Below are 13,681 nucleotides of genomic sequence, written 5' to 3'. Positions count from 1 at the left end.
ATTTCTACCACCGTTTCTGGCCAGCAGCCGCCAGGATCATGCAACCGCTGTTCAGGGCCCTGTCCAACAAGCCGAAAAAGCTCGTTTGGGATGACGCCAAAGAGGTACTGGCAATGGCGATGATGCTGGTACATCCACGAGCCAACGTGCCAACAGGTCTCACGGTCGACGCATCTGGTACACCCATGGGCGGTGTGCTGGAACAACTGATCGATGGCAGCTGGCAGCCCCTTGCCCTTTTCAGTCGTCACTTGAGACCCTCTGAGCAGAAATACAATGCTTTCGACCGGGAGCTCCTCGTTATCTACCTGGCCATCCGGCATTTCCGCTACTTCCTCGAGGGCAGGGATTTCACAGCTTTCACCGACCACAAGCCACTCACGTTTGCTTTTGCCAAAGTGCCTGATCCCTGGACATCCCGACAGCAGCGTCACTTGGCCTACATCTCAGAGTACACGACTTGCGTCCAGCACATCTCCCGCAAGAGCAACCAGGTCGCAGATGCGTTGTCCCGCACCACCATCAATGCCGTCCACGCTTTGGCCACAGGTGTCGATTACACAGCTGTGGCGACTGCCCAGCGAGAGGATCAAGAGATGCTTGCCTACCGCACCACCATCTCAGGCCTGTTGTTGGTGGATGTGCGCTTCGGGCCCACTGACACCACGCTCCTTTGTGATGTGTCCATCATCCCCGCAGCTTGACGCCGCCGGATTTTCAACATGGTTAACAGTTTGGCTCACCCTTCCATCCGGGCAACAACGGCACTGGTGGCAGCCAAGTTCATGTGGCACGGGCTGCGCAAACAGGTCGGCAACTGGGCCAGGGCGTGCATCCCCTGTCGAACCTCAAAGATTCAGTGGCATGTCAAAGCGCCGCTGCAGAATTTCGCCCTGCCACACCGGCGATTCGACCACATCCACATCGACATCATTGGACCGCTGCCTCCATCCAGAGGAGTCACCCACCTTTTCACCATCGTGGACAGATTCACAAGATGGCCGGAAGCCATCCCACTCGCGGATACCTCTACTGTGTCGTGTGCACATGCCCTCACTGCCCACTGGATTGCCCATTTTGGTGAGCCGGTGGACATCTCCTCCGACAGAGGTGCGCAGTTCACCTCCAAGTTGCGGTCAGTAAAGGTCCGGCTGCTTGGCACCAGGCTGAACCACACTACAGCCTATCACCCGCAAGCTAACGGTCTAGTGGAGCGTTTTCACCAGCACCTGAAGGCATCCCTACAGGCACGGCTCACGGGCCCGGACTGGATGGACAAGTTGCCGTGAGCAAGAAGGTGGGCACGCTCTCTCCAGTCCCAACTTCCCGCCACGGTCTCACCATCGCGTACGTCCCATCTGCCCCCCAGGACTGCCAGTATGTTTTCCTTCGCCGTGATTCCCACTGTACACCACTGCAAAGGCCTTACAAGGGACCCTTCCGGGTATTGCAACACGGCGTCTCCACTTTCGTCATCAGCATGCGCGGCAGGCACGAGACTGTCTCCGTGGACTGTCTTAAGCCGGTACATTTGGACATGGACCAACAGTGCAGGTGGCACAACCCTGCCGCAGAGGGCGTCCACCGTCACGACCGCATCTGCCCTCGACTCTGCCAGCTGCGGCTCCGACCATAGGCAACGAATACACGCGATCAGGCCGCCTCACTCGTCAGCCTAACCGCCTCCATTACTTCGGTTCTGGGAGGGGGGGTCATGCGGCGGGCTAAGCCTATTATTTATCGAACCGTCATTTGTCGGGCTCGTACTCTGGCGTAATCTGGGTTGACCTATCACGCGATCAGGCGGGTGGGCCGTGGTGTGTGGCTGGGAACAAAGAAATTGCGGTAGATACAAGAATGCGGGGGTGCACTCGAGCTGCAGCGCGATAGTAGTTAAAAGTTAACCCGGTGCATGCATGAGCGATCAAGCTGTATCTGTTAATCATTAAAAAAGAGTGTTTACACAACGCATGGACCTCTACACCATATTGTTTTGAAGTTAAAGCAAAAGCAAAAATTTGATGAACGATCTACTTTTAAGGTCGTAAAAAGAAAGAGTATGGAAAATATCGAATGGTACGGTGAAACAATTGCACAAAGGACGGACCAAAGTTAGCAACAAAGCGTTTTGTGGAGTGGGTTGGCTTAGGGAGGAGGTTACAAAATTGTTGTGACACAGTTGTGCTGACACAGTAGATACATGGACATAAATATTAGCACAGGATTTTTTTCTTTTGACTAGTGCTGAGGTGTCAATGTTAACTGTAGACAAATGCATGAATACGTGAGCAGGAACTGATGAAAGGAAGAAAAGAAGAAGCACATTTTAAAATGATTGAAATTTATGGAGATTGAAAGATGGAAGGTAGTTGAAACAGACAATGTTTAAACCATCTCTCCACAGATGCCGCTTAACGTCCCGTTTATCTCCAGCATTTTCTGTTCTTATCACAGATTTTCTGCATCTGCAAAGTTTTTCCATGGATTTAAACTACCAGTTCTGAAAGAGTGATTGAGGCTTTCAACATCTGGGGCAGGAAATGTGGAAAAGATGGATGTTGCTTATCTTTGCTTTTGAGCAAATATACGACCCATAAATTAATTCACAAGGGAATAACAAACCAGGACTCATGAACACATTTTGTTCAACTCAAGATAGTGTCCTGGAAAAGAGCACAGAATTTATGAAGGGGCAGAGGACAATGTGTTTAAATTTGCCAAAACTGCAAGGGTAGTTTCTGAATAAGCAATCTGATAGCAAATGGTAGTAGAAGCTAATAGGACGTCAAGCGGCATCTGCGGAGGAATGGTTTAACCATCGTCTATTTCAACCACCTTCCATCTTTCAATCTCCACAATGGGAGATAGAAACAATCCATTGTCACACCTGCAAGAATTATATTCTCTTAAAATTGCAGTGCATGATGTGTTACGTTCATCTGTTACAGCTGCTCCATAAGTTTGAAGTGACAAATATAAAAAGACATGGAGGAATTGAACTCTGGTACTCAAGATGTGCCTTTACCTTGATGAACGGGAATACTTGCCATCTATGACTCTAGGACATAAACTGACAAGCAAATAACTATTGGTAAGGACAAACAAGCCATTCAAAAATGTGCAAGACCAAAGCCAATCCAGTAAACTTAAATTTGTGAGTTGGAAAAAACAATGGTCCATGTAAAAGCGAATACTGTTATAGAATTAACGCATAGACAAAATGACTGTAGACTTAAGGAACTGCAGATGATTGAATCTTGTGAACATAAAGTGCTGAAGTAACTCAGTGGGACAGGCAATATTTCTGGAGGACATGGATAGGGGACGTTTCATTTCAGAATCTTCTTCAGCCTAATTATAGTGGGGAGGGAAAGTTGGAAAAGAGGTGGGGGCGGGACAAAGCCTGGCAACCGATAGGTGGATACAGCTGAGGGGGAGGGAGGTGTCTTTAGCAGATAGGTGGACAAAGGCTAAAGATGAAAGGGAGACAAGATGCTGATAAAAGGGGACTAGAGGAAACAAAAAGAAAACAAGGAGACAAAAGGGAGATACAAGGAACTGCAGTCGCTAGTTTACAAAAATACAAAAGGGTATTCATATGGAGAGAAGAGGAGTGAAAGAAGAGTGAAATGTAGAGCAGAAGGAGGGAGAAAGGTGGAATGAGAGGCAAAAGGAAGGGGTGTGGCAGACTTATAAAGTTAGGAATTAAATCCTAGCAAAATCACACAAAATTGGACTAGTATTTCTGGTTGCAATCCATATCAATACACTTGATGTTTTCCCTGTTTCAGTTCTTCATTGTGGTCATGCAATACATAATTCAGCCTCAATTGACAAAAAATGCTGAAAGCACCAAATACTGACTAAAAAAAAGGATTGGGGGGTTACAGCCGAGGACAGTCATGGCAGAACCACTGTGATAGATTTTTGTTTTACTCATGATTTAAATTTGATAATATCGGGCACCTCACAGGATAGGTTCAGAACCAATCGTAGACTACTCAAACAATTCCCAATGCATGATATTCTCTCTCTTGCAGTTTTGTATGAGCAAATGATTTAAGGGCAGCAATCCCTTTGATTGCCGTGTAGTGGTTAATTGACAGGTGCAGGGATTTTGGCCTGGTCTCATTGGGAGTTGCACAGATCATGTTTTTGTACTTCTTTCTGGAAGTAAAACATGATAACGATGTTGAATATTGTTCTTGACCAATTTTACAATCTTCTGTATTGCTGCTACCAAACGGGGAACCAAATGGTGATTCTCCAAAGCCAAGCACTGCAGAGGAAGAAATGAGTGGACATTAGGTACAAACTAACTAATTGATCACCCAGTAAGTAAGACAAATAATCCACAGATCAATCAAGCTGCATCATATCTCAACAGCATAAATTTTCAAAGAACGTTCCAGATCCATAAAACAACAAAGGGGCGAGAGAGCAAACTCTCCAGTCAAATCAAATGAGCGATTTAACTACGATTATTGATTGGAAATAAATAAAACAGCATACTAATAATGTTAAAAAAAGATTTAGTGATTGCCACATGTACTGATAAAATAAATTAACCTATTGTAACAATAAACAAATAAAAAGGAGTGGCTGATAACAGCTGAGGTAAATATGGGATAGATTTTCATTTAGCCACTCAAGGTCTGGGTGCACTGATTGCACCTTTACACTATACCAGATTTTGCACATTACATATTACACTATAATCCAGAAAGAATACCAAGCTTGTTCAATCTTGATTTGTCTTTTGAAATGACAGAAAAAAAACAACCAAATACCGGTAAGTAAATATCAAAATAGATTTTTTTTAAAGTACTGTTCTTGTCATACATAATTGTCAGCTTTGCCATCACGTTGGAAAAGACTACCTTAAGTCATTAATCGATCGCATCAAGTTTCAGGTAAATGATCATTTTGAGCTGCCTAACTAGCAGACGGAACAAAATATGTACAATGAGGTAACCTTAGCTAGTTAAAATACGGCATATAGGTTACTTGCAATTGATTGGGATGAGACAAAGACAATAATTAGAGACAGGAAAGTATGAGATAGTCTAAGCTTTTTGTTAATCTGTAAATGCAGAATATTTATGCATTTAGTGGTGCAATTTATGCATTTGGTACAAACATTTATGCATCATTTTTCATCCCGTTTGGTGTAAAGTATGATTAAGCAAGGAAGTAAGCAAACACAATAGTGGGATACAAGGCTACAGAAATGTTAAATGTTTAAACACCCTGATCATATTTAGAATACTATGTTTAATTTTGCTCCTCATTCTTCAGTAAGAATATAAACTAGCAATAGAGAAGAATGTCACTAAATGTGAAAGGAATTATTTATAAGATAGGATTAGATAACTTCAAGCTCGAGTGTAAAATAGTTGGACAACCACAATAAGTATAAAACATTAAACTATCTAGATAGGAGGAAATACATTTCATTTCAAGAGAGTCGAGTAAAGTGTTTTATTGTCATATGTCCTGAAACAGAACAATGAAATTCTCATTTGCAGCAGCACAACAGATATGTAAAAATAGTACTCAGTGGACACCATAATGAACAACAAAATAATGTTCAGGAAATAAAAGTAAATAAACAAAATGATAAATTGAGGTAAAAAGACCGAATGCAAGAAAATAATTGTTAAGCACATTTATAAAATATGTTCTGACGTGAGGATGAATAAGGTTTGATATTAATTTCAAGATAGTAAAGGCATTAATGGATATCAAACTGTGGTGCATGCCATTTTACTGAGATATATGTTGTGTCAATGAACTGAATAGCTGTTAAAAGATACAGACAGTTGATTGTGTATATGTTAATTATTGTGTTTATACTTGAACAAAATGTCAGAATGTAAATTATGAAAGCTAGTTTACAATTATCATATTGGTGGTGAGAGGGCACAAACGTAGAATATGGGTGGTTAGGTGAATGGAACGGTTGGTGTATAGCATGATGGGTGTATGGAACAAGCTACCAGAGTAGGTAGTTGAGGCAGGTACTATTACCACATTTAACAACCATTTAGGCAGGTACTTGGATAGGATAGGTTTAGGATTTGGGCCAAATGCAGGTAGGTGGGACTAGTGTAGATGGGGCATGTTTGTTGGTGTGGGTAAGTTGGGCCGAAGGCCCCATTTCCTCGCCCCATGATTCTATCGTAGAAATAAAAAAGGAAATTAAAAATCGACGTGTATACATTATTATCAGAATGTGGTATTCTGACCTGCACATGCTGCTGAGGCAAATTAGATATATAAACAGGAACTAATCTTATGCAAAGTTAATGCAATCAAAGAATGAGCTAGATGGTGGATTAGACTAGTCAGTCACGTGAAGGCAATCACTGCTCCATTTATCTCCAGTAACTTTCTCTAAAACAAGCTACGGTATCTCATGGCACATAAACAAGTGGACATGGTTGCCGTTTTATCTGGGTTGAAGATCAGTTCAGATGGGGGCATGGTATGAAACAGATAGAAGAGAAAGTCGACAAACAGAATATGGCAAGTGGTGCTTCTCCTGTTCTGAGAGTTCAGCTTCATATCTTTCACTGACAAAGGGCACCTTGGGGCATTTTATTTTGTTGAGATCAGTGCTGTTGTGAACTCAACTTTTTTCAAATGTTAAAAGATTTTGAAAGTAGATAATTTGGCGAACCAAGAATTAAGGGACATGATATCTTACAATAAAAGCTAGCTTATTCACAGGCAAAACTAAGAATTAATTTCACACAAAGGGTGACAAACATTTGGAACACATACACAAGAATGTTGAGTAATTGAAGCTTTTGAGAGCGAGTTTACTGTTAGCAAAGGGTATCAAGATAGGTAGAACAATGATTGCAATATGGTTATGATTACACTGGGCCTATTATCGTAGGCCTGGAGCAAGGCTTAAACTAGTTCCCCACCACCAATGTTCATATTCCATGAATGAATGGAAAAACCTAAAGCTAAAATGTGTTCGAGTTAAATAACAGAAAAAGATAAAATGACTGCTCCCAATCCTATCTATATTTACGTCACTACATTGCACAAAGATCCTTAATTGCTACAATACTTTGCAAAGTATTGAAGTAGAATAAATAGTTATTATCATTTTTCTTCCATTCCTTTTTTGTTGTTTTCAGCACTATTAATTTCCGTTAGGCTTGACTTCTACTGCCGTATAATTACAATGATTCCAATTGAATGATATTAGGGCTAGAAACTGATCTGCCAGATCTATTCATTTATGGTTTTAACAAGAACATTTACGAGATATAAAAGTGGCAAAAGTTGCAGGGGAAAGAATATAGAATCAGTGGTTATGCCACTGAAAATTCCATGCAGTTAACATCAGGCTAGGTTTGCTAAATACAGCAAATAGGGATCTTCCCATTTACTTGCTGGGTCACATTTACCTTGATTTTTTGTCTCATGAATCACCAATCTACCATTTCCTTTCTAAATGCCTTCCCTGTCCCTCCTCATGCACCTGGCCAATCTCCAATCTCCCACAGTATTATCCGTGCTCTCAAATCCACCTCAAACCTTCCAATACCTTCATTCCAACCAACCTGATCTCTCTTCTAGCCTCTGATATTTCCATCCATCTCGCCCTCCTACGCTACATGTATTCTATTGTTGAACAACATTCTATTGTTGATATCTTGAAAACCAACCATCCTTTCAATCTACAAACTGAGAAAAGGAGATTAAAATTATGAATCCATTTCTTGCAGAAAATATAGCAGGGCCTGGGGAAGTCCATACTTCTGGGTTTCCTGACCTTAAAATTAATTCCTCACTTATTTCACCACTACCAAAAATATATCAGGAACTATGTTTCTCTTAAGCACATGTTCTTCCCAATTACTAATACATTTCTTAATTTCATAATAAATGCAATGTTTGACTTGAACTAAGCTCTTGATTCCATATTCCCCTGATCACCTACTTTGCCATTCCACACAATATCAATTATTTTGGATTTACCTGTCTGCTACTGGAACCTTCAGTCATGCCACTACAATTGCCATTTAGTGCTCTTCCAAAGTTCTCCTACCTCACCAAAATGTTGTTGCCCTTATGCCATCCCAAATAATAGAGGCAACTTTGCCATGCGACTAATCCACGATTGTTCATTACTTCCAGACTACATCCCATTTATTCTACAATGCTCCAAATTGAATATTATCATCTGACAAAGGGTCTTATATCCGAAAATTTAACTCAGTTTCTCTTTCCACATACACTGCCTTACCTACTGTGGGTTTTCAGTCATTTATTTCAGATTTATTTCAGCACCTATATATTTTTTATTTTCATTAAATATTATCATCCTTGTGCTCAACTCAACTGCACTTTTTCATCTATTTTATCTTCCATCTCTTTCCATCTTCCTCTTCCAAAGCTAATACTTTTCTTTGCATACATTTTTGAATTTCTTCAGCTTGCCTCTGTCCCACCACTAAAATCTCCTTCACTCTGCAAATCTCTTCATTGCTCTGCTCACCCCTCGTCCACAAAGATTTAGCCAAACCGTTGGATGCTGGTCTAAATATTTCATCCTTCATTTTATTGCCGATTCTACCTGCTAGTCTTCCTCCATGTCATAATCCTATACATCATCATTCCCTCCTCATCATAGGATCTATATCCTGGAATTCTCTTTACCAACAGAGTTGTGAGAGTATCGTCATAACTTGGACCACAACACTGTGAGGAGGTTGCTTATGATCACCTTCTCTAGGGGAATTGCTGACCTTGTTAGCAAAGACCACACCTCATAAAATGAATTTAAAACTTGGATTTTGCTTCAATGAAGTGCCATTGGCATTTTCTATAAATTAAAACTGTGAAATAAATTCAATTCAATGGAGACAAACTTTGTGATCCTTACTACTTTAAATGACTGTAAACTCCAGCCATCAGTAGTTAGGCTGAAGATATACACAAAAATCTGGAATAACTCAGCAGGACAGGCAGCATCTCTGGAGAGAAGGAATGGGTGACATTTCAGGTTGAGACCCTTCTTCAGTAGTTAGGCTGTTGGGTGTTTTTGCAGGATTTTTGTAAACTCAAGATTGACACTCAATCATGTGAAAATCAGTGGTTAAAAGTTAGTCTTTATGTTTTTAAGTCTGCACGTGATCACTTGCAACTGCAAGACACAGAGGGAGTGATTGTGGAAGTAACAGTACCTTTCTTGAGGGGAAGATACATAATGTATGTAGAAAGGGGGCACACATCACATAGGCAATGGGAGAGGTGGCTCTTGGCATGGAATGCTTAGAACCTAGTCATAGCGAGTGACAGAAGTGAAAGATGTGACTACCTCGTACCTCATTCTCCTTTTCAAATCCCAACCATACAGAAAGATGAAGAGGCCTTTTTGTCCATTAAAAAATATATGAGGTGTAATATAACATTCTATAACAATTTTATCTCTTTTGCCCTTAATTCCAATGGCGAACAAAATATCTAACTACATAGAAAAATAGGTGCAGGAGTTGGCCATTCGGCCCTTTGAGCCAGCACCGTTATTCAATATGATCATGGTTGATCATCCAAAATCAGTACCCTGTTCCTGCTTTCTCCCCATATCCCTTGATTCCGTTAGCCCTAAGAGCTATATCTAACTCTCTCTTGAAAACATCCAATTAATTAACCTCCACCACCTTCTGTGGCAGAGAATTCCAGATTCACAACTCTCTGGTGAAACCCACAGATTCACAACTCTCTGGGTGAAAACCAATACAGATTGAAAACCAATAATTCATCTAGCATCACATGGAATTTGTAAAATAAATTCAAATGTTATCATACTTTATATGTAGAAGCATTCCCTAACCTCACTTTTGAAGTACCCACCTCCAATGTTTAGTCCATGTTCTCTGGCTTTAGACTCCCAAATGCATAAGAATATTTGAACATTCTCAATTTCTTTGTAATAGTTTGAAAACTTCAATCATATCACCCCTTAAATAGTTTGATTCCAAGGAATATGGTATTTGTGTGATTATAATTTCATCTTGGCAGTCCTGGGGAATCCTGGTAAATCTACACTGCATTCCAGCCAAGCAAAAGATGTGGTATAATCAATGTTCAGTCAGTTCTCATTTTTGTAGAAAGCTTTAGTGTGGAATCTTATGTTTCCTTTATTCTATTTTATAATTTCTCCTGTCTCTGCCTCTAAAGAATCAATTTTTTAAAAACCTTTTTCCAAAGTATTTTTAAGGATCTTGCAATTCTTCTCAATTTAAAGTTAATTGTGATACCAATTGCAGATGAACTTGATCTTCCTTTCAAGGCATCTTTAATACTTCCAAGAATTAGCATGAATTCATTTTAGAATGCAGCATGATTTACACGACTCTCAGTAAGGAGAAATGATATTTACTTTCAATTCCTGTATTCATTTTTTCTGTTATTCGCAGCTAATTCATAATAATATCCCAATGCTCAAAAATAATATGCTTGCTGGCAATAATATAAACCTTTTTTTCAACCTGATATCCTTAAACTCCTTAGTTTCTCAAGGACGAATCATTACTCCTGGTTTATTTTCAACCATATTTCTCAACTTAATTAGCATTATTTAAGTTCAAGACTCTTGTTGTTGACTCAATTGTGAACTCTATACACTGAATACATAACTATCATGTTGTAATTACTTTCCTCAGGTAACCTCCAATAATCCCTAACTTTGAGATTACTGATTAACCTTATCTCACATACAGGTCTAAAATAGATTGTTCCTGAGTTGATTTCATGATGTATTGCATCAGGGAACAGATCTGAATGCATTCTATAAAATTGTTCTCAAAACTACTTTACCAATTTGGTTTGCTCAGACTAAATGAGGATTCAAATTCCCATCTGATCACTTTGCCAAAAGCTTGTCTTACTGTTAATTAGAGGTTTAGAGGGATATGGGTGAAGCTCTGTTCACAATTACAATCCCATCAAAATTAAAAGTGAGATATAGCTTTCATCAGTTTTTAATCCTTGAGAAATGTTTACACATCACTCATTGTTAGTGATTTTAAGTGTAGTGATCATACAATGTATAGATGATTTGGACAGTCACCTGCCAAAGCCCTAAACCTACATACATAACAATGATTCCATGAAATCTAATGCATGCCCTATTCACCTCTACTAATTAGTAAAACTTTTATGTGTCTACTAGACCAAGAGAACCTGTTGGGCCCAAACCTCTCCTGCACTGGTGCAGCACCCTCTCCTCCCCCCCCCCCCCCCCCCCTCCCCTTTACCCCCCCCCCCCCCCCCCACTCCCTCCTCTCTTTTCACCCCCTCAACCCCTCTTATCCCCCCCTCCTTCCTCCCCCCTCCCTCCCTAGGAGATAGATTTAAACTTTAAAATGTGAATAACTTTAAAAATAAGGAACAAACAAACAAACAAACAAACGAGAATTTTAGTATATAGATGGTGTCACACATTTTGTACTTCAACTGTTTCCAAATCTACATAATGTGCATATTGAGCAATGTTTTACATTCAAAGAGAGGTTGTTTTTGCCTAATTGCTGACATAGAAACATAGAAAATTGGTGCAGGAGTAGGCCATTCGGCCCTTCGAGCCTGCACCGCCATTCAATATGATCATGGCTGATCATCCAGCTCAGTAGCCTGTACCTGCCTTCTCTCCATACCCCCTGATCCCTTTAACAAAAAGGGCCTCATCTAACTCCTTCTTAAATATAACCAATGAACTGGCCTCAACTACCTTCTGTGGCAGAGAATTCCACAGACTCACCACTCTCTGTGTGAAGAAATGTTTTCTCATCTCGGTCCTAAAAGACTTCCCCCTTATCCTTAAGCTGTGACCCCTGGTTCTGGACTCCCCCAACATCGGGAACAATCTTCCCGCATCTAGCCTCTCAACCCCTTAAGAATTTTATATGTTTCTATAAGATCCCCCCTCAGTCTTCTAAATTCCAGCGAGTACAAGCCCAGTCTATCCAGTCTTTCCTCATATGCAAGTCCCGCCATCCCAGGGATTAATCTGGTGAACCTTCTCTGTACTCCCTCTAAGGCAAGAACGTCTTTCCTCAGGTTAGGAGACCAAAACTTCACACAATACTCCAGGTGCGGTCTCACCTAGGCCCTGTACAACTGCAGCAGAACCTCCCTGCTCCTAAACTCAAATCCTCTTGCTATGAATGCCAACATACCATTCGCCTTCTTCACTGCCTGCTGCACCTGCACGCTTGCTTTCAATGACTGGTGCACCATGACACCCAGGTCACGTTGCATCTCCCCTTCTCCCAATCGGTCACCATTCAGGTAATACTCTGCTTTCCTGTTCTTGCCGCCAAAGTGGATAACCTCACATTTATCCACATTATATTGCATCTGCCATGCATTTGCCCACTCGCCTAATCTATCCAAGTCACTCTGCAGCCTCCTAGCATCCTCCTCGCAGCTAACACTGCCACCCAGCTTCGTGTCATCCGCAAACATCACCGGCAACTTCACATTCAGAAAAATTGTATGATAGTGATTAACCCATTGATGTCACTTGCCATTAGTGATTAACCTATATATGTCACTTGCCATTAGTGATTAACCTATATATGTCACTTGCCATTAGTGATTAACCTATTTATGTCACTTGCCATGCTTGCATCGGCTATGATTGCTAAATGGTCATGAAAAGAGTGTAACTTGTAGTCCTATGGAACTGATGCCCTACAGAACTAATTTCTGCACTCTGTACCTTTCCCTTTGCTCTATCTACCATACTTGAGATTAACTTGATATGGTATGATAGCATTCAAAATAAAGCTTTTCACCTTACCTCGGTACACGTCTCAATAATAATAAACCTAAATTTGAATAATGTTGCAATATAATATATTTCTAAATGGATTTTGATAGACTTAAAATGTCATAACACTTGAATGTTAGATTTGCCTATTAACAGTGGTGTCCCACCTTGAGAAATAGTTGAACTGTTTTCACGATACAAGGAGAAATAAGAAAAAATAAGATTACAAAGATATGAGTAACTGAAAAGGAAAGGCAGTAAACCTTGCACCTGCAAATTAATAATCTACAACGTTCAACATCACTGCATTTGAGGTCAAGTTTGAGGTTGTAATATATTTCTCAAAAAATGTCATGCCTCACCAATCTGGTTTAAATGTTTTAGGTCATTAAGCTAGTAGATTTGAACTTACAAAAAAATACACAAAAGTATAAGAATCTGTCCTCGATGTTCATGATCCCATCTAGTTTTGCTGATTTTCAAGCTTCTGCCATGCAGTCACCGGGAGATCATGCAAACTTCACAGTCCTAAAGTGTGTTTATGTTTCTTGCCAGTTTACTCTCATAGTCTATCTCAGCTTTATTCATTAACATTTTAATCCTTCTATGTTGAGGTATAATAATAAATATATTTTTATTTGTCATATGTAGGTTGGCACAGGGTCAATGGTACAATGAAATGTATTTGACAAGATAACGGGTCACTTCAGCAGTAATATTCCAAGGATAAATAAGATTAAAAAATGACACGTAAAAAGACAATATTAAAAATAGGTAAAAAGACAATATTAAAAATAATCAATATATATGATTTGAAATGTGTTTATGAGTTCAGAAGCCTGATAGCCTGATGGTAGAAACTGTTCTTAAGAATGGTGG

General features: G+C 40.3%; 2 protein-coding genes across 5 annotated transcripts in view; one reads left to right on the top strand and one right to left on the bottom strand.

Moving 5' to 3' along the window:
- idua (alpha-L-iduronidase) overlaps positions 1-13,681 on the bottom strand; it is a 156,280-nt gene that overhangs the window by 61,835 nt on the left and 80,764 nt on the right. The gene's annotated exons all lie outside the window — the stretch shown is intronic.
- LOC144596863 (sulfate transporter-like) overlaps positions 4,682-13,681 on the top strand; it is a 37,258-nt gene continuing 28,258 nt past the window's right edge. The window contains exon 1 of the mRNA XM_078405729.1: positions 4,682-4,792. The gene's annotated coding sequence lies outside the window, so the exon portion shown is untranslated. The remainder of the gene's footprint in view (positions 4,793-13,681) is intronic.

This window comes from Rhinoraja longicauda, chromosome 1 (assembly GCF_053455715.1).
Source record: "Rhinoraja longicauda isolate Sanriku21f chromosome 1, sRhiLon1.1, whole genome shotgun sequence".
Lineage (NCBI taxonomy): Eukaryota > Metazoa > Chordata > Chondrichthyes > Rajiformes > Arhynchobatidae > Rhinoraja > Rhinoraja longicauda.
This window is presented reverse-complemented; position numbering and strand designations above follow the sequence as displayed.